This window comes from Hyla sarda, chromosome 2, assembly GCF_029499605.1.
Source record: "Hyla sarda isolate aHylSar1 chromosome 2, aHylSar1.hap1, whole genome shotgun sequence".
NCBI lineage: Eukaryota > Metazoa > Chordata > Amphibia > Anura > Hylidae > Hyla > Hyla sarda.
The window spans coordinates 143,458,929-143,479,053 of NC_079190.1; the positions used below are offsets into that span (position 1 = coordinate 143,458,929).

Consider the following 20,125-nt stretch of genomic DNA (forward strand, 5'->3'; position numbering starts at 1 on the left):
ATATATATATATATATATATATATATAATTATAAGGGGTACTCCGGTGGAAAACTTTTTTTTTTTTTTTTTTTTAAATCAACTGGTGCCAAAATGTTAAACAGATTTGTAAATTAATTCGAGTAGAATACAGACATATCGCACATCTACAATCTTGTATAAAGATCTGATTGCTTCTCAGCACAATATCAAAAACTAACAGGTTGTTAGTATACATTTTTGATCAAAAAGTACAAGCCCACTCGCCACGAAAAGGCCACCTATCCAGAGTGGGTCCCTAACGTCCCTAGCATAAAATGGCGTAGCACCGGGCGGCGACCACCACCGCCGCGACACAGATGCCCACGGGGGGGGGAGCGACCCACTGGCAGAGCGGCCCCAATGCCACTCAAACCAGTCATGGGCCGCACCCGCCCGCAGACACAGCGCCACAGCAGCTACGGACGCCGCCCCGCACCACACCAGTGTGAACAAGGTGTAATGGCTCACTTACTTTGCTCTCCCAGTCAGACTGGGAGGCTGCTAGGAGTGAAATGGCCCTAGTGTGGCTAATTACCACCTATATAGGTTTGGGCCGAGGGGGTGGGGAAGAGTGCAGCACATGTTAAAAAAAAAAAAAAAAAAGAAGGATAGAAATCACAATATGAATTCGAGTAGAATACAGACATAGCGCACATCTACAATCTTGTATGATGATCTGATTGCTTCTCAGCACAATATCAAAAACTAACAGGTTGTTAGTATATATTTTTTGTGTGTATGTGTATATGTATATATATCTATATATTTTATAAGGGGTTCTCCGGTGGAAAACTTTTTTTTTTTTTTTTTAAATCTACTGGTGCCAAAATGTTAAACAGATTTGTAAATTACTTCTATTAGAAAATCTCAATCCTTCCAGTACTTATTAGCTGCTGAATACTACAGAGGAAATTCTTTGCTTTTTTGAACACAGTGACATCACGAGCACAGTGCTCTCTGCTGACATCTCTGTCCAATTTAGGAACTGTCCAGAGTAGTATATGTTTGCTATGGGGATTTTCTCCTACTCTGGACAGGTCTTAAAATGGACAGAGATGTCAGCAGAGAGCACTGTGCTCGTGATGTCAGCAGAGAACTCTGTGCTCCAAAAAGAAAAGAATTCCTCTGCAGTATTAAGCAGCTGATAAGTACTGGAAGGATTAATATTTTTTAATAGAAGTAATTTACAAATCTAAAGAAAAGAAAAAAGTGTAAGTGCAGCTCACAATTAATAATTAATTAATCGCCGCACGAGGCGAGTTCCATCTACTCAGCGTGCGGTCTCCGGCTTCTTACAAGTCCAGCGGTGAGGAAACCGACATCATAAGCGCATGTCAGCGCTCGGTCTCCCGGCAAATATACCATCGGCGCCTGCCAGCGCCACCAGCCTGTGACGACCACCACCGCGAAACATCTGGACCCTGCGAGCTAAAGCCACAGCACCATCTGAGACCGCCGACTGCAGTACCTAGGCACAGGAACAACTCTAATTGCCTCAGCGAGAGCTGTCAGAGCCAAACCATCTATTCCATCACAGGACCGGTAACACAGCATCTAACTTGATATATAACTGTTATATAAAAGGACACTTAAGAAATATATCGCATCATTCTAATACTGCGAGGATATAAGATCAATATGTCTATATAGAGCTATTTCATATGCCAGTGCTATATTTGATGACACTACCTTGGAAGGTCCGGGCAATATTTTTTCTAATTTACAAATCTGTTTAACTTTCTGGCACCAGTTGTACCCCTTTAACCCCTTGAGGACACAGCCCATTTGGGCCTTAAGGACGCAGACAATTACATTTTTACGTTTTAGTTTTTTCCTCCTCGCCTTCAAAAAAATCATAACTCTTTTATATTTTCATCCACAGACTAGTATGAGGGCTTGTTTTTTGTGTGACCAGTTGTCCGTTGTAATGACATCACTCATTTTACCATTAAAAGTATGGCGCAACCAAAAAAATACTATTTGTGTGGTGAAATTAAAAAGAAAATTGCAATTTTGCTAATTTTGGAACGTTTTGGTTTCACGTCGTACAATTTATGGTAAAAATGATGTGTGTTCTTTATTCTTTGGGTCAATACGATTAAAATGATACACATGATAACATACTTTTCTATTACTGTTGCGCTTAAAAAAAATCGCAAACTTTTTAACCAAATTAGTATGTTTAAAATCCCGCTATTTTGAAGACCCATAACTTTTTAATTTTTCCGTATAAGCAGCGGTATGAGGGCTCATTTTTTGTGCCGTGATCTCTACTTTTTATTGATACCATATTTGCTTATATAGAATTTTTAATCATTTTTTTATAAATTTTTTGGGGAATAAAATGTTATAAAAAAGCATCTATTTTGGACTTTTTTTTATTTTTACGTTCACGCCGTTCACCGTACTATATCATTAACATTTTACTTTAATAGTTCAGATATTTACGCACGCGGTGATACCAAATATGTATATTAAAAAAAAAATTAACACTTTTTGGGGGTGAAATAGGGAAAATGGGACAATTTATGTTTTTATTGGGCGAGGGGGTTTTTCAAATTTTTTTAACTTTATTTTTTAACTTTTTTTACTTTTATTTTTACACTTTAATAGTCCCCATAGGGGACTATTTATAGAAATCACTCGATTGCTAATGCTGTTCAGTGCTATGTATAGGACACAGCACTGATCAGGGTTATCGGTCATCTTCTGCTCTGGTCTGCGGGAAGGCAGATCAGAGCAGAAGACGCCGGGAAGGCAGCGGAGGTAGGTAAGGGGACCTCCGTCTGCCGTGCTGGATGATCAGATTGCCGTGGAAGTGCTGCGGGCAATCCGATCATTCATTTACGTGACCGCGATGCTACAGATGCCATGATCTGTATTGATCACGGTATCTGAGGGGTTAATGGCAGACATCCGCGGGATCGCGGATGTCCGCCATTACGGGCGGGTCCCTGGCTGCGATCTGCAGCTGGGACCTGCCGCGCATAATCCGGGCATCGCTCCGATGCTCGGGGTTATGCTTAGGACGTAAATGTACGTCCTGGTGCTTAAGTACCACCTCACCAGGACGTACATTTATGGCGCTCGTCGTTAAGGGGTTAAAGGAGAAGTATCATGGGGAAAAACATATTCCCTATTCCAGTGTTTCCCAACCAGGGTGCCTCCAGCTGTTGCAAAACTACAACTCCCAGCATGCCCGGACAGCCAAAGGCTGTCCGGGCATCCTGGGAATTGTAGTTTTGCAACAGCTGGAGGCACCCTGGTTGGGAAACACTGCCCTATTCAAAGGATAGCGGCATGAGCCTTTCCCTCTCTATTGCTAATACCTCTCCTTATACACCCAAGCATTCTGCTAGCATTTCCTGCAGCCCTATACAAGTGGTTACTTTTATTATTATTATTTACTAAAGTTGTAGTTGTTGTAAGCAAAATGCCTCCAAGGCAAGGTACACTTTAAGACGGTTCTTATGGTTCAGCAATAATAATTATCTTCCATGATGAGGAGAAAGTATGCCCTCACTGAACAAGCTCCTCTGCTTGTATATGTTTATTGTAGCCTTCACATACAAAAAGAATGTGGCTCATTTTATTTAGCACTAAACCCTCTTTGTTTGATGATTGTCACATAATCCTCTCTATCTAGTTTACCCTAGAGGCACTCATGGCTCCTCTACCTGTTGACCTATATTTCTTGTTTCAGCTATTAAACGGTTGAGTAACTCTACAAGAATGCTGAGTAGCCAAGGCTTTTGTCCAGTGTCTGTAACTTTATGAGATTCTGTTTGTGTACTAAACACTCCACAGCAACCACTTGCTTATGCCCTCCTTTGTGAATGTTTGCTGAAGATGAATTATCATGGACACTACAGGCCTCTCTCAACCAGAATACTCTTCTATGTCTGGGAGTACCTATAGTCTATTTTCACCATACTGGCATCATCTAACCAACAATATATGTTTACCTGAACAATAGAATGACATTCTAAAAGTCTATAAAGTGCATATAGTAATAAACACTATGGGCCGGGTGTCACATATGGGCAGGGAACAGTAAAGCCCTAACTCACCCACAGCCACTGTCCCTTCCTACTGCGTACCTGCCCTACTTGACGGGTCCACAACCCTAATGACAAACCCTCCCTGCTTAGTGCTGGGGCAACATTAGTCAATATAATTAAGTATGAAACAGTCGAGAACAGCTGGAGGCACACAAACTAACAGAGATACACTAAGACACACACAGTCAAATCAATGTCGTCTAGCCGAGGTCAGTACCAGGAGATAGGAGAGTACTGGAATGCAAAGCAAGAGATTAGTCAAGGGAATAACCAAGATCAAATACATCCAGATAACCAGAATGGAGGAGTTGTCAGCTATGGTATAAAGCCTTTCACTGACGCTGGACTGATCACTGCTCCTAGCTTATATAGGAAGGTGATCAGGGATACACCTTCCTGATAGGTAGCAGAACTGAGAACTACACCTAGACGACACATGTGAGCTCCCAGCACCTTCAGCCCAACTAGAGTCATTTAACTCTTCGTGTACGGCCAGAGCCAGACAATACACCAGATTTATCAAAATGTGTGAGAGAAAAAGTGGAGTGATCTTTCCACAGCGACCAATCACAGCTTAGCTTTCACTTTACTAGGGCTTGTTAGCTGAGCTGTGATTGGTTGCTGTGGAAAAATCCCTCCACTTTTTCTCTCACACAGTTTGAAAAATCTGGGCCTATAATGTTATATATAAAGAAGTTATTTTTAAGTATAATCATTAAAAAGTCAAAGATGTATCAATACAATTGAAATGTATCACCTGTTTCTAATAGGTTTTGTCGCTGATCATAGCTGATTGTTGGGGGTTCTACCAGCTCATCCACTGATCAGGTTATTTTCAAGGAACCCACCTAACCAGAAGTAATGAGAAGCAGAAAACCTCTGAGAGAATTAACAACTGAGACTTTAAAATGTTTTTTTAAATAACTAATGCAACAAATATATTCATACTTTTACATGTAATGTGTGCACAACTTCAGATAATAGGACTATAAGCCTCCATCTGTTTCATCAAAATAGTTCCAAGTCTATATAATTCAGCTTCTGGTGTCACCAGGGATATCCTATTTTGTCTTATTAACCCATTACACAGAGCTACTGTTGTCTCAATGACTTGACCTATCCTAACTTGTCTCAACCAAAATATCTTCTTTATATATAACATTATATCATATATATCATATTTTCAAACTGTGTGAGAGAAAAAGTGGAGGGATTTTTCCACAAAAAGGTGTTCAGACTTTAACACATCAGATGTAGTCTAGTAATAACTAAATTTAGTCTGTTTCTTACATGAATGTTGTCTTCCTGGGACTTCTAGTATACTAGAGTATGCTTTTGCGTCTACTATGCTTTGGAGTCCTGCTCTGGAGTCTTTACGTTATCCATCATCTTTTTGCTGGTATACATATCATGGCAATATAGCCTTAAAGGAGTACTCCGGCACGCACTTTTTTCCTTTTATCCCGTCCGGGCTGCAAAATAAAAGAAAACACACTTTCTCTTACCTGCCAACGAGCCCCCGGAGCTCCGGTATACTCCGGTAAAGGTGTTCGGTCGCCGGGCTGTATTCTTCTTACTTCCTGTTTGCCCGGCACGTCACACGGAACTTCAGCCTATCACCGGCTGCAGCGATGTCCCGCCTCGGCCGGTGATAGGCTGAAGCTCCGTGTGACGTGCCGGGCTAACAGGAAGTAAGAAGAATACAGCCCGGCGACCGAACACCTGTACCGGAGTGAACCGGAGCTCCGGGGGCTCATGGCAGGTAAGAGAAAGTGTGTTTTCTTTTATTTTGCAGCTCGGAGGGATAAAAGGAAAAAAGCACGCGCCGGAGTACTCCTTTAAAATGTGAAAGAAGAGGGGCTTTACTCACATACCAAGCATACTTGCAGAAAAGGCCTTGAGAATGTTAACTCATGGCAAAGTGTTAGAATGTATAGAGTACTTGTGATCTGTCGACAACCAAACATGTATGGTCATGTATTATCTCCAGTATACCTCAACAAAGGTTTTTTTTATTTACAGAGGAACTGTGGTGTCCTCTGAAAAATCCAGCCTGCACTATACACTTTTTATTCAGTAGCTATCAGTGCTGTTAATACTGATACACAGTATACTGAGGAGTCCCTAGTCATCTGAGCTCTCTCCACTGCTCAATTCTCAGTGGGGAGAGCACTCGGTGACCCTCCTCTTGATAGTCTATAGCAGTGGTCTTCAACCTGCGGACCTCAAGATGTTGCAAAACTACAACTCCCAACATGCCCGGACAGCCGTTGGCTGTCCGGGCATGTTGGGAGTTGTAGTTTTGCAACATCTGGAGGTCCGCAGGTTGAAGACCACTGGTCTATAGAATAAGCCCATGGAATGCCATAATATAAAAGGTGTTTAACTGGGTGGCCTAGAATAAAAAGCAGATAAATCAAAAGTAACTAACAGGGAAAGCTTCCAGTTGGATTTTTCAGAAGACCTTACAAGTCTTCTTTAGGCCAAAGTTCTGCAGGGAATCATTTTTGGGAAAAACCGTCTTGCACATTGCTATAATTGTATCAATAAACTACTCGTAACTAAAAGAAAATGTAAAATTAAAGGGTGCACTGTAAGTGAAATTCTTTCATGGGGATAAAATTCAGACTAAAGCCATTACAACAGGAATGTTACTTTACAAATGTGCCACTATCCACTGTGTTGAATGCTGTATTCTTTCCAGGTATGCTATTTCCAGGAATCATTACTTTTTTAGTTTATTTCTAATTTTACCTTTAGTATAAAGAGTCTATTTTCTGTGAATATGGGTTTATGTTAAGTGGCACTTTGGAGAAAGAAACGATAATATATGACCTGCAGCGTTTACTCATGAAAGATATAGCCGTACAAATTAGGTGCTCATGTCTGCTAAATGCGGTATGAACCTCTATGGATATTTGTTATGGGCCCTTTTAGGACACATGTTGGTGATTAGTATTTAATTAACATCAACATGACATATACAGTAGTGATAGTCATTGAGTTGACAACAATTCTAGCAAGAGCATTCTTTTATAAATGATTCCAGAGGTGCCTTCTGTACAATGCCTATTTATATAGCATCTGGCCACCATCTTTCACATATGTTCCATATGGCACAGTTCTTGAGCAGTTGTTTAATCTAGTGAATGCACGCTTCATATTTATGAACCACATGGAAGATTTCTTCTCCAAACTGTTGCCCAATCAGTGTCAGGTCAGACCAGCATAGAAGTGGCATTTCAATTATTAAAGAGGCACTGTCTTTATGAAAAACTCTTTATATTTTGTAGTACTACTGATAAGATTACTTTTTTAAAAATTCATTGACAAAAAAATAAAATAGCCACCACTAGGGGTCATCTATCTTTATGCAGACAGAATACCCTGTATTTTGCAGCATACTGGATACCGGCCGTAAAGTGTGTTGGTATCCAGTATAGGAGGTCCCCATTGCACCACTACAGTCTTCATCTGTTCCTAAAGTACAACTCGCATGATGGGAGTTGTAGTTTTGCAACAGCTGAGGGTATAATCTTTGTAAAACTGTGTTTTAGAGCTGTGTATTTTCCAGCCATATGCCTCCAGCTTTTGCAAAACTGCAAACAAAGGATGTGTGGGCATGCTGGGATTTGTAGTTTTGCAATAGCTAAAGGCAACACTGCTCTAACACAGTGCTTTACAAACACTGCAGCTCCAGCTGTTACAATGCAAAACTACAACTCCCAGCATGCTTGAACAGCCAAAGTTTTCTCTGACTTCCAAATGACAAAGAAGCTGATCAGACATTCAGGAGTCTGTGAAAGCTGAATGATACACATAGGCACAGCTATGTTGATTAGCATCCAGCTTTACTAGGAGCAGATAGAAAATGTATGCATAAAAACTACTGTGCAGTGAGGCTGCTCCCAGACTCAGAGCAGATGAGTCATCACAGTGAGGGAGAGAGATGGACACACTCTCCTCAAGGCAAGAAGACAAAGCAAGTGAGCAACATATAAATGATATTTGTTAGGGATATGTGGGTCCTAGACACATAAACGTACATGATTTTTTTTTTTTGCATTATGACAAGTACGCTTTAAGCAACTTTTTCTATCTGTTTTTAAGGAGTCTAATAAAATCTGCTATATTTTCATCTTTGCTTGAAGGATAGTCTTTCTATAAAAATGTTTGTTAATATGTTGTAAAAGGATTTATCCAGTATAAAAAAAATGCATCCCCTATCCACAGGACCCCCCGTTATCTCCAACCTGGTGCCCCAGCTCTCTGCATGAATGAAGCCTGTCAACCACGGCACAAAGCTGTGGCCGACAAGCCCCCTCTATGCATCTCTATGGGATAGCCAGAAATGCAGCATTCATGCATCATCGGTTCTCTCATGAGATGCATGAAGGGGGCATGTACTGGACTTCTCCTTTAATACCAAAGTAACAACTTGTCATATATGCAAAGGATCAGAATAACCCCTGGAGTAAAGCTATATTCTAAATACATTTTGTTGCATATGATGATCCCGTTTTATATCCATGTGAATGCTGTACAAAGCCAGAATCACAAGTGTCCAAAGGGCACAAAAACCTTTCCTCAACGAAAACATAACTTTTATTAGTGTATACACATTAAAATAAAAGAAAAATATAGGAAGTGCAATGTTAAAAACACCTATAATGCGAGAGGCAAATGAATAATGTTATGTTAAAACCTGTTGGGGGAGATTTATCAAAACCTGTGCAAAGAAAAAGTTGTTCAGTTGCCCATAGCAACCAATCAGATCCCTTCTTTCATTTTGCAGAGGCCTTGTTAAAAATGAAAGAATCGAGCTGATTGGTTGCTATGGGCAACTAGGCAACTTTTCCTCTGGACAGATTTTGATAAATCTCCCCCGTTATGTTTAAATTGTGATAGCACCTATGACCAGTGCGCTGGATCTAAATGTTGGTGCCACACTTGATATGAAAGCTGTAATAGGTGGTGCATGCAGTGCACCTGCCACCCTATAGCAATGGTAAGACACCAAATCAATCGCCACCCTGACATGTTTCACTCCCTAGATCTTCCTCAGAGGTCTGGTCAGAGGTTGCCATTAGCTCAGACCTCTGAAGAAGCTCTACAGATCGTAACATTTCAGGAAGCGATTGATTTGGTGTTTTAGAGGAAAACTGTCACATATTTTCTCCCGCACTATCCACAGGTATTGGTGGATAGTGCGGGAAACGCTGATTAAAACGGGCCCTACCTTGGTCTGATCCGCGCCGCCGTTCGCCCACAATTGTAGTTTTAATCTCTGTGTATATCCTGCTGTAACTGGCAAAGGCGGGGCTTCTGCGGGCTAACGGACACTGACGTCAGCGCCGCTCATGAATATTCATCCCTCCTGTTCTCCCTCTCTTCGCCATTCCTAACCAGAGGGAGGGATAAATATTCATGAGCGGTGCTGACGTCAGTGTCCGTTAGTCCGCAGAAGCCCCGCCTTTGCCAGTTACAGCAGGATATACACAGAGATTAAAACTACAATTGCGGGCGAACGGCGGCGCCGATCAGACCAAGGTAGGGCTCGTTTTAATCAGCGTTTCCCGCACTATCCACCAATACCTGTGGATAGTGCGGGAGAAAATATGTGACAGTTTTCCTTTAATCATTGTTGCTAGAGGATGGCAGGTGCACTGCAGTACCAAATATTGCAGCTTTCGTATCAAGTGTGGCACAAACATTTACATTCAGCGCACTGGTTATGGTAGCTATCAAATTTGTTTATACATTACATTGTTCATGTCCCTCTGGCAATATAGGTGTTTTTAACAGTGCACTTCATATATTTTCCTTACTTCATATATTTTAATTTGTATTCACTACTAAAAGTTATGTTTCAGTTGGGGGCTATAAGGAGGGTTTTCTTCTGCCTTTTGGGCATTTGTGATTCTGGCATTAATATATCTTTGACCCTGAGAGGCTACATGTGTTGTATAGTGTATAGAAATGGTTAGAAGTGCGTGTGTCCTAATGTGACTGATAATCTGGCCATAGATGTTTGACAGCTATTATTCGTCCTCGCCCAATTGCCCTCATTGACATGCATATTTGGCTTGGTCTGTCATGGTAAATGCCTAATTATAAAGTAATATATCCCTGCATTTCTATATGAACAGGCAGATGCCCTACTCAGGACTTTTAAAGAAAAGATACAAAAAACAACTGCTTTGAAGAAAAAAAGCTTTGTTTAATTTTTCCTACAAAGTCTAGAATGATAAAATAATTCAATGTAAGCAGGTGTTGTCTATTACATAAAGGCATTTATCTTAACCCCTTAGAGACTCAGCCAATTTTCACCTTAAAGGGGTACTCCGGCGCTAAGACATCTTATCCCCTATCCAAAGGATAGGGGATAAGATGCTTGATCGCGGGGGTCCCACCGCTGGGGACCCCCGTGATCTTCCACGCCGCACCCTGTTAGAATCAGCCCCCGGAGCGTGCTCGCTCCGGGTCTGATAACTGGCGATCACGGGGACGGAGCATAGTGAAGTCACGGCTTCGCCCCCATGTGACATCATGCTCCGCCCCCTCAATGCAAACCTATGGAGGGGGCTGATTCTAACGGGGTGCGGTGTGGAAGATCACGGCGGTCCCCAGCAGTGGGACCCCCGCAATCAGGCATCTTATCCCCTATTCCAAAATTTCATGAAAATTTTTTGAAAATTTTGCATTTTTCTAACTTTGAAACTTTCTGCTTTTAAGGAAAATGGACATTCCAAATAAATTATATATTGATTCACATATACAATATAACTACTGTATAACTTTATGTTGGCATCATAAAGTTGACATGTTTTTACTTTTTGAAGACAATAGAGGGCTTCAAAGTATAGCAGCAATTTTTACAATTTTCATGAAAAATTCTAAATCTGAATTTTTCAGGGGCCAGTTATGTTTGAAGTGGATTTGAGGGGCTTTTCTGTGAGAAATACCCCATAAATGACCCCATTATAGAAACTGCACCCCTCAAAGCTTTCAAAATGACATTCAGAAAGTTTGTTAACCCTTTAAGTGTTTCACAGGAATAGCAGCAAAGGAGAAAATTCTAAATCTTCATTTTTTACACTCGCATGTTCTTGTAGATCCAGTTTTAGAATTTTTACAAGGGGTAAAAGGAGAGAAATCTCCCCCCCCCCAAAGAATTTGTAACCCAATTTCTCATGAGGAAGGAAATACCTCATATGTAGATGTAAAGTGCTCTGTGGGCGCACTAGAGGGCTCAGAAGAGAAGGTGCGACAATGGGATTTTGGAGTGAATTTTGCTGAAATGGTTTTTGGGGGCATGTCGCATTTAGGAAGCCCCCATGATGCCAGAACAGCAAGAAAAAAAACACTTGCCATATTATTTTGGAAACCACACCCCTCAAGGAACGTAACAAGGGGTACAGTGAGCCTTAACACCCCACAGGTGTTTGACAACTTTTTGTTAAAGTCAGATGTGTAAATGAAAAAAAAAAATGTTCACTAAATTGCGTTTTTTCCCCCAAATTTTTAACTTTTACAAGGGGTAATAGAAGAACATGTCCCCAAAAATTTGTAATCCCATTTGAAATACCCAATGTGTGGACATCCAGTGCTCTGCTGGCACACTACAATGTGCAGAAGAGAAGGAGTCACATTCGGCTTTTGGAAAACAAATTTTGCTGAAATGGATTTTTGGGGGGGGGGGGGGGGGGGGGGGTCGCATTTAGGAAGCACCCATGGTGCCAGAACAGCAAAAAAAAATAAAAGTTGGATGTGTAGATGGAATTTATTTTTTAACTAAAATGCTGGTTTTCCCCAAATTTTACATTTTTACATCTTCTGAGTATGGAAATACCCCATATGTGGATGTAAAGTGCTCTGCGGGCGAACTACAATGCTCAGAAGAGAAGGAGCGCCATTGGGCTTTTGGAGAGAAAATTTGTCCGGAATTGAAGGCCATGTGCGTTTATAAGCCCCCATAGTGCCACAACAGTGGACCCCCCCCCTCATATGTGACCCCATTTTATGAAAAATTAAATTTTTCATTTTCACGGACCACTGTTCCAAAAATCTGTCAGACCTGTGGGGTCTACACATTTTGGGGGCTTTTTTTTCCTATTTTCCCTTGTGAAAATTAAAAATGTAGTGACATTTTTTTTTTCATTTTTCCATCCAACTATAATGAAATTCTTCAAACACCTGTGGGGTGTTAAGGCTCACTATACCCCTTGTTACGTTCCATGAGGGGTGTAGTTTCCAAAATGGGGTCACATGTGGGTATTAATTTGTTTTTGCGGTTATGTCAGAACCGCTGTAAAATCAGCCACCCCTGTGCAAATCACTAATTTAGGTATCAAATTTACATGTTGTGCGCTCGCAGAGCATTTTACGCCCACATATGGGGTATTTTCGTACTCAGAAGAAATTGCATTACAAATTTTGGGAGTCTTTTTTTCCTTTTACCTCTTGTGAAAATGAAAAGTATGGGCAACACCAGCATGTTAGTGTAAAAAATAAATTTTTGTTACAATAACATGCAAGTGTAGACCCCAACTTTACCTTTTCATAAGGGGTAACAGAAGAAAAAGCCCCCAAAATTTGTTAGGCAATTTCTCCCGAGTACGGAAATACCCCATATGTGGCCCTAAACTTTTGCCTTGAAATACGACAGGGCTCTGAAGTGAGTGAGCGCCATCCGCATTTGAGGCCTAAATTAGGAATTTGCATAGGGACGGACCCGGATGCAAGAATTACAATTCCCAGCATGCCTGGACAGTAAATGGCTGTCCGGCAATACTGGGAGTTGTTTTGCAACAGCTGGAGGCTCCATTTTGGAAACAGTGCCATACCAGACATTTTTCATTCTGATTTGGGGGGGGGGGGGGGGGGGTAACTGTGCAGGGGTATATGTAGTGTTCTACCCTTATGTTGTGCAGGTGTAGTGTAGTGTTTTTAGGGTACATTCACACAGGCGGGGGTTTACAGCAAGTTTCCCACTGGGAGTTTGAGCTGCAGCGGAAAATTTGCTGCATCTCAAACTTGCAACTAGAAACTCACTGTAAACCCGCCCGTGTGAATGTACAATCCCATGGGGGGAAAACCTCCAGCTGTTGCGAAACTACAACTTCCAGCATGTCATTTGCCTGTCGTGCATGCTGGGGGTTGTAGTTATGCAACAGCTGGAGTCACACTGTTTGCAAAACACTAAGAGTTTGTTACTTAACTCAGTGTTTCGCAACCAGTGTGCCTCCAGCTGTTGCAAAACTACAACTCCTGGTATGAACGGTCTATCAGTGCATGCTGGGAGTTGTAGTTTGCAACAGCTTGAGGGACACTGGTTGCGAAACACTGATTTAGGTAACAAACTCAGTGTTTTGCAACCAGTGTGCCTTCAGCTGTTGCAAAAAGCTACAACTCTCAGAATTCCCGGACAGGCAAAGGGCATGCTGGGACTTGTAGTTATGCAACAGCTGGAGGCATACTACTAAAACTCCCAGCATGCCCTTTGGTTGCCCATTCATGCTGGGGGTTGTAGTTATGCAACAGCTAGAGGCACACTGAGAGTTTGTTACTTAACTCAGTGTTTCGCAACCAGTGTGCCTCCAGCTGTTGCAAAACTACAACTCCCAGCATGTGCAGTCTATCAATGCATGCTGGGAGTTGTAGTTTGCAACAGCTGGAGGCACACTGGTTGTGAAACACTGATTTAGGTAACAAACTCTGTGTTTCACAACCAGTGTGCCTTCAGCTGTTGCAAAACTACAACTCTCAGCATACACTTACAGCCGAAGGGCATGCTGGGACTTTTAGTTATGCAACAACTGGATGCACGCTACTGCAACTCCCATCATGCCCTTTGGCTGTCCGTACATGCTGGGTGTTGTAGTTATGCAACAGCTGGAGGCACTAAATGTCACGGGGTGCCTGCTGAATGATTTCAGCAGGCATCCCGTTCCAGTCCCTGCCCGGCAAGCAGCAGGGACCGGAAATACTCAGGGCATACAGGTGATGTCATAGCCATGACGGTTGTCACGCCCCCTCCCATGGCTATGACATCACGAGCTCTCCTGGCGCCAGGTCGAGCGTTCGCTACAGTTTGTTCCAAACGCTGAGCAGCGGAGTACCCCTTTAAAAACAGATCTCCGAATAAGTCTCTTAACATTGGAATTATGAGCCTCTATTACCTTTAATAGAAAGAATAGTGTATCATGCACTGTCATCCTTGCCATCAAAACAATATAAACCTTGATAGAACATTGAAGATCCTAATATTTGTCAATGAGTTCTGTCAGTTGCCGCTTGGACCTGTCACTGGATCATGCCTCCCCAGAAGTTGTGACATCAGTGATGTCACAACTGTTTTATACTGTGCCGCATAGAAGGTACATAAAATGAGTGTCACGATGCCGGCTGGCAGGTAGTGGATCCTCTGTGCCAGAGAGGGATTGGCGTGGACCGTGCTAGTGGATCGGTTCTAAGTCACTACTGGTTTTCACCAGAGCCCGCCGCAAAGCGGGATGGTCTTGCTGCGGCGGTAGTGACCAGGTCGTATCCACTAGCAACGGCTCAACCTCTCTGACTGCTGAAGATAGGCGCGGTACAAGGGAGTAGACAGAAGCAAGGTCGGACGTAGCAGAAGGTCGGGGCAGGCAGCAAGGATCGTAGTCGGGGGCAACGGCAGGAGGTCTGGAACACAGGCTAGGAACACACAAGGAAACGCTTTCACTGGCACAATGGCAACAAGATCCGGCGAGGGAGTGAAGGGGAAGTGAGGTATAAATAGGGAGTGCACAGGTGAACACACTAATTGGAACCACTGCGCCAATCAGCGGCGCAGTGGCCCTTTAAATCGCAGAGACCCGGCGCGCGCGCGCCCTAGGGAGCGGGGCCGCGCGCGCCGGGACAGGACAGACGGAGAGCGAGTCAGGTACGGGAGCCGGGATGCGCATCGCGAGCGGGCGCTACCCGCATCGCGAATCGCATCCCGGCTGGAGGCGGTATCGCAGCGCACCGGGTCAGTGGAGCTGCCCGGAGCGCTGCGGTAGCGAGAGAGAAGCGAGCGCTCCGGGGAGGAGCGGGGACCCGGAGCGCTCGGCGTAACAATGAGGATGTCGGGACTAGGGGAGGATATATATAAATAGGTTAGCAACTGGATCAAGGACAGGAAGCATATAGTAAGTATTAAAGGGGTATTCCAGGCAAAACCTTTTTTATATATATCAACTGGCTCCGGAAAGTTAAACAGATTTGTAAATTACTTCTATTAAAAAATCTTAATCCTTCCAATAGTTAGTAGCTTCTGAAGTTTTCTGTCTAACTGCTCAATGATGATGTCCCGGGAGCTGTGCATGATGGGAGAATATGCCCATAGGAACTGCACAGCTCCCGGGAAGTGAGTCATCAGAGAGCAGTTAGACAGAAAACAACAACTCAACTTCAGAAGCTAATAACTATTGAAAGGATTAAGATTTTTTAATAGAAGTAATTTACAAATCTGTTTAACTTTCCGGAGCCAGTTGATATATAAATAAAACTTTTGGCCTGGAATACCCCTTTAATGGAGTAGGATTTCTATATTTGCAGATGACACTAAACTGGATAAGGTGATCACACAGAGGAGGATAACATAATATTACAGAGGGACCTGGGTACGTTGGAGGCTTGGGCAAAGACACAGCAAATTAAGTTTAATGTCAATAAATGTAAGGCCATAAAAACAAAATGTACAATTATTTGCTGAATTTTAAGACATAGATGAAACTACTACCGAAAAGGACTTGGGGGTACTGGTGGACAGTAAACTCAACTTTAGTGATCAGTGCCAGGCAGCGGCTGCAAAGGCCAACAAAGTCATGGGATGTATCAAGAGAGGCACAGAGGCTCATGACAAAGACATAGTTTTGGTCATTAGTCAGACCACATATGGAGTATTGTGTCCAATTTCAGGCACCTGTGTATAAGAAGAACATTACAGAACTGGAGAGGGTGCAGAGGAGGGCGACAAAAATAATTAATGGTATGGGAGGATTACAGGACCAAGACAGGTTATCAAGTTAGGGATTATTTAGTTTGAAGAAAATACGTTTTATGGGCAATTTGGTCACAATGTACAAATATATGAATGAACATGACCTTACTAGTGATATTTTTATACCTAGGCCGGTAACCATGACAAGGAGCATCCTCTTTGTCTGGAGGAAAGAAAGGGTGGGGATTCTTTACTGTAAGAGCAGTGAGACAATGGAACTCTCTGCCACCTAATGTTGTGATGTCTGACTCAATAAACTTGTTTAAGTAGGGCCTGGATGTTTTTATGGAAAAATATAATATTACAGGTTATGAATATTACTATAGATTTATGTGCATAGAACGTTGATCCAGGGATTTATTCCGATCGTCATATTGGGATCGGGAAGGAATTTTTCCTCTATCATGGTGCAATTGGCATCAGCCTCATGTTTTTTTTTTTTTTGCCTTCCTCTCGATCAACACAATAGGGTTTTAGGTTGAACTTGATGCACTCTTTTCTTTTTTCAATCTTACAAACTATGTTAGTGTTAACATGGTGATTTTATTCAGTAGCTGGACCAGCATACACCTAGATAAGAGGCTTTAAAGGGGTACTCCGGTGGAATAATTCTTTTTTAATCAACAAGTGCCAGAAAGCTAAACAGATTTGTAAATTACTTCTATTTAAAAATCTTAATCTTTCCAGTACTTATCAGCTGCTGTATACTACCAGGAAGTTATTTTCTTTTTGAATTTCTTTTCTGTCTGACCACAGTGCTCTCTGCTGACACCTCTGTCCATGTCAGGAACTGTCCAGAGCAAAAAGTCCCATCAAAACAAAAATGGTACAGATCACGGTGCAAAAAATGAGCCCTCATACATCCCCATATGCAGAAAAATTTAAAAAGTTATAGGGGTCAGAAGAGGGGTCAGAAGACATATACATTTTCCTGCATGTAGTTATAAGTTTTTTCCAGAAGTACGACAAAATCAAACCTATATAAGTAGGATATCATTTTAACTGTATGGACCTACAGAATAATGATAAGGTGTCATTTTTACTTAAAAAGGCACTGCGTAGAAACGGAAGCCCCCAAAAGTTACAAAATGGTGTTTTTTCTACAATTTTGTCGCACAATGATTTTTATTTCCGTTTCAGCTGCTGTATACTACCAGGAAGTTATTTTCTTTTTGAATTTCTTTTCTGTCTGACCACAGTGCTCTCTGCTGACACCTCTGTCCATGTCAGGAACTGTCCAGAGCAGGCTAGGTTTGCTATGGGGATTTGCTCCTGCTCTGGACAGTTCCTAACATGGACAGATGTGTCAGCAGAGAGTACTCTGGTCAGACAGAAAAGAAATTCAAAGCTGATAAGCAGCTGATAAGTACTGTAAGGATTAAGTTTTTAAATAGAAGTAATTTAAAAATCTGTTTAACTTTCTGGCACTAGGTGATAAGCTCCTTAATGATGCAGGACATATATTTATGTCCTGCGCCAGCTCCCGCGATATAACGCGTTGACCCCGTGTCATATCCGGTCTGTCGCGGCGGCCATCAATGGCCGGGACCCGCGGCTAATACCGGACATCACCGATCGAGGTAATGCCCGATATTAACCCTTCAGACGCGGCAATCAAAGTTGACCACCGTGTCTGTAGTGAAAACTAAAGCATCCCGGCAGCTCAGTTGGGCTGTTCGGGACCGCCGCGGTTAAATCGCAGCATCCTGAACAGCTTGCAGGACACCAGGAGGATCCCTACCTGCCTACTGCGTGTCCGATCGCCGAATGACTGCTCCATGCCTGAGATCCAGGCAGGAGCAGTCGAGCAGCGATAACACTGATCAATGCCATGTTAATGCATGGCAGTGATCAGAGTAAGAAATCAGTGTATGTAATGTTATAGCCCCCTATGTGATTTTACCTCTTCCCTAATAAAAGTCAGAATCACCCCCCTTTTCCCATTTAAAAAAAAATTATTCCAAAGTCGAAAATAGCGTATTTTTGGTCACTTTTTATACCATAAAATTTTTTATAAAAAGCGATCAAAAAGTCCCATCAAAACAAAAATGGTACAGATCACGGTGCAAAAAATGAGCCCTCATACATCCCCATATGCAGAAAAATTTAAAAAGTTATAGGGGTCAGAAGAGGGGTCAGAAGACATATACATTTTCCTGCATGTAGTTATAAGTTTTTTCCAGAAGTACGACAAAATCAAACCTATATAAGTAGGATATCATTTTAACTGTATGGACCTACAGAATAATGATAAGGTGTCATTTTTACTTAAAAAGGCACTGCGTAGAAACGGAAGCCCCCAAAAGTTACAAAATGGTGTTTTTTCTACAATTTTGTCGCACAATGATTTTTATTTCCGTTTCACCTTAGATTTTTGGGTATAATGACTAATATCACTGCGAAGTAGAATTGGTGGCGCAAAAAATAAGCCATAATTTGGATTTTTAGGTGGAAAATTAAAAGGGTTATGATTTTTAAAAGGTAAGGAGAAAAAAAAATACAAAAACTGAAAAACACTGAGGGGTTAAAAAATAATGTTTTCAACTGGAGTACTAATATATATAAGCCCAGGAGAGGTGAGTGAATAGAATGTTAGGGTCCCATCCAAAACGAGGCCACCTCCATGTGGTGAGTGGGGGGGACACATTTTGTTTAAAAAGTGCGCTAAGAGCATGAAACTTACATTTATAGTTATTATAGCAGTAATTCTATAAAACTATTTACAGTGCTCATGTACCTTAGTGTATGCAGAGTGCCACTGCAACTTTTCTTTTGTATGTTCTAAATAGGATTCTTCACATTGCAGTTATGAGCCTCCATTTCATCACCTGATAGCATGAATAATGGATTTTGCCCTCTCATTCTTGCCATCAAACAATATAAATCTTGATAGAACCCTAAATATCCTAATATAAGTCAATGGGGCTGTCAGATGCTGGAACTGTCACGGCATCATGAAGTTGTGACATCAGTGTGAACACGCCTAACACATAAATAATGTAAGCATACTGTCACGTACCTGGATGCGGATGTCATGGAGCAGGTAGTGGATCCTCTACCTGTGTGGCTGATGACTTGGACCGAGGAGCGGAGTCCAAGGTGCCGCTGGTCTTCACCAGAGCCCGCCGCAAGGCAGGATGGATTTGCTGCGGCAGGCAGCACCCAGGTCGCTACCCCCGATATGGCTCGACCACACAGGTACTGGGCAAGGCGAGGTACTGGAGGATGAGACAGAGGCATAGTCAACATAGCAGAAGGTCAAGGCAGGCGGCAAAGGTGAAGCTTGCGGCCAGAGTGCAGCGCGTGACAGTACCCCCCCCCCCTTTTGGTCTCTCCGTCTTCTTAGGGTTTAGAAACCTTTTAAGAAGATCTTGGTCCAGAATATTGTCTTGAGGCTCCCAAGACCTCTTCTCAGGACCAAATCCTTCCCAATCCACAAGGAAGTAGCGTTTCCCTCTGACCAGCTTGGAGTCAAGAATTTCCTTTACAGCAAAGACATCAGAGGTACCAGAGATGGAGGAAGGAGTGATGTCTTTTCGAGAAAAACGGTTGTGAATGACAAGTTTTAAGAGGGAGACATGGAAGGAATTTGGGATCCGGAGAGAGGCAGGCAGATGGAGGGAATAAGCCACAGGATTAAGTCAGATTTTGACTTTATAAGGACCCAGAAAACGTGGACCTAGTTTATAAGAGGGTACCTTAAAGCGGATGTACTTGGAGGACAACCACACCTTGTCCCCATGAGAGAACTCGGGAGGACGTCTTTTCCTGTCCGCTTGTGACTTCATACGATTCGTAGCAAGAAGAAGGGAGTGACGAATCTTCTGCCAGATGGAGGCGAAATTCCGAACCAGTTCGTCAGCCATAGGTACTCCGGAGGAAGAGGAAGATAAGGGAAGACGTGGACGAGGATGAAGGCCGAAGACCACAAAGAAGGTGGACGTTCCAGTGGATTCAGAATTCCTGTGGTTATAAGAAAATTCGGCCCAGGGTAGTAAATCGGTTCAGACGTCTTGACG

At 42.4% G+C, this 20,125-nt stretch overlaps 1 protein-coding gene across 1 annotated transcript in view; it reads left to right on the forward strand.

The window, feature by feature from the left end:
- The first annotated feature begins 9,554 nt into the window (after positions 1-9,554).
- Positions 9,555-20,125, forward strand: part of LMO7 (LIM domain 7) — a 239,648-nt gene continuing 229,077 nt past the window's right edge. The window contains exon 1 of the mRNA XM_056555527.1: positions 9,555-9,631. The gene's annotated coding sequence lies outside the window, so the exon portion shown is untranslated. The remainder of the gene's footprint in view (positions 9,632-20,125) is intronic.